Below are 2,403 nucleotides of genomic sequence, written 5' to 3' on the forward strand. Positions count from 1 at the left end.
TAGTTGCTATTTTATTTTAAATAGCAACTAGCATTAAAAAGATAATTAATGTTAGTTGCTATTTTATTTTTAATAGCAACTAGCATCACAATGAATCATTACTTAACATAAATTCAATTGTTTGATGATATGGAAACCTAAATGAAGAGAATTCCCAAAGAATGCCCTATATGAAAATAAATTTACAAGTTTTTCTTAATTAGTAGTTTTCTCATGCAGTTGGTCCTAGCAGGTTTGGGGCGTGAGCGTGACATTCAATGGAGGTCCCAAGTAGATTGGCATTGGCAACTTTGATGGAAGTTTAGAAAAAGAGGCTTCAAAATTAGGAGCATGCATCACTTGCCTTATAGAGGGTCAGATTGACAGATCAGGATGGCAACACCATAAGCCAACTACCATTAAGCACTCCATTTGCCGCTTATCAAATTCCATACTTAATTCATTATCAATGGCTTGAAATAGTTGGTTTTTTTCCGTAGAGATCCCACACCCACTCTACAAGCCTTACCCTATTTGGTTCTGCTTGTGGCTCAATTAGCTTTCTACCACATGCAATCTCAAGGAAAACAACACCAAAACTATAAATATCAGATTCTTTAGAAGCCTTGCCAGTGGTGAAACACTTTGGGGCTAGGTAGCCCATGGTACCTGCCAAAACAGTTGTTTGTGAGCCCAACTCATGGTCTACAAGTCTTGCAATGCCGAAGTCGCCAAGCTTGACATTGAAATTTGAATCTAACATGATATTGCTAGACTTTATATCACTATGAACCACACATTGTTCCCACTCTTCATGAAGGTACAACAATGCAGCAGTTAATCCCTAGCTATTTTATACCTTATTGGCCATGTTAGTGTAATTTTTGCTCCAAATAAATGAGAATCAAGGCTTCCATAAGGCATGTATTCATACACAAGAAGAAACTCATTCCGTTCATGGCGCCAACCAATAAGCTGAACCAAATTCCTATGTCTTAGATGAGTAATGATGTTCACTTCTGATATGTACCCCTTTTTTCCTTGTTTTGATTCTTTTGAGACCTTCTTAACAGCAACTTCTGTGTTGGATTCACATAACAAACCCTTGTAAACGCCTCCAAAGCCTCCCTCTCCAAGCTTCCCTTCTTCAACAAAGTTGTTTGTTGCACGGCTAAGTTCAAGGTAAGTGAACCTCCTTGGCACAGTTCCTACACAAATTTCATCATCCACACACATATCATCAATAAACTGCCACTTTTCTAAATCTCTTGTGGGTAAAAATGTTAATTTTTCTTGAAGCACATAATCATTTGAAGTTTGAACATAGACTTTGAACTCATGTGATGTCACTTTCTAATCATTCTTGTGAGAGGAGAAAATACTATTTGAGTCAAAGCTCATTATCAACACACACACACACACACATATATATATATATATATATATATAGTTTTTATGTTGATAAAAACATTTTTTTTATTATTATTCCCTATGGTAATCTAATTTATTATATTTTTTTATGTGGAGAATCAAACTTTTTAACTTAATATTATTATTACTAACTAAAACTTATGATTTTTTTTTTTTCGGGTGTGTACTACTAACATATATCTTAATTTTATGATGATGCACAAAAATTGTCAGTGAGTTGATCGTCCATACACATGCCAATGTGTGTACTTGAAGAATAAAAGAGAAGAACCAATCAAAGGGCACCGGTGGAATACTAGCCAAAGATTTTCCGAAGGTTAAGTTAGTGATAGAAGAATCTCAAAGAACTTGAGAGCGCAAGAGTTAGGGAGAATTCACATACCTCAAGAAAGGTTAGGTTGGCGGTTTATATAGTGGTAGAGAGTTGATTCGAATCCCTTGATACGAGGGAGTTTCCTTGTAGAGAGAAGGGTTCCGAGATATTCGGGATTGCCTTTCCATATATAAGAGATCTGATTGAGCGACAAGGCCTTTGGTCGTGATGTGCAAGTAATTTCCATGCTATGTTATGTAAATAGGCCCCACACAAGCCGTGGGGAAACCCTAAGGATGGGTTGCTCGGACCAGGAATCGTTTGACTCGTCGACCCCTGGAGGATCGTCCCTCTCGGGGATTGGTCGTCCTTCTCAGGGATTGATCGTCCCTTTTGGGGGACAATCTTAAATTTTGAGTTCAACCGTCCCTTTTTAGGGTTGGTCCAAAATTTTCCTCATCATTTTAAAATTTTAATGCTATTCGGACTTTTTAGTATATATTATAGACATTCTAGTGCATATTTGTATCTATGCTTACTAGTGACTAGAGCAAGAATGAAAATAAATAATGAATGTATATTTCTGTTGAGAAATAATATTGTTCAACTCGAGAGTCTGGAGAGGATAGAACTCGGTGGCTGCAATGGATTTACATGAAGGTTGGCAATGCATACTACTG

General features: G+C 36.8%; 1 pseudogene; it reads right to left on the reverse strand.

Annotated features, from left to right (window-relative positions):
• Positions 1–225: 225 nt before the first annotated feature.
• Positions 226–1,215, reverse strand: LOC142628660 (L-type lectin-domain containing receptor kinase IX.1-like; annotated as a pseudogene).
• Positions 1,216–2,403: the final 1,188 nt, after the last annotated feature.

The sequence above is a fragment of the Castanea sativa genome, chromosome 3 (genome assembly GCF_040712315.1).
Source record: "Castanea sativa cultivar Marrone di Chiusa Pesio chromosome 3, ASM4071231v1".
Taxonomy (NCBI): Eukaryota; Viridiplantae; Streptophyta; class Magnoliopsida; order Fagales; family Fagaceae; genus Castanea; species Castanea sativa.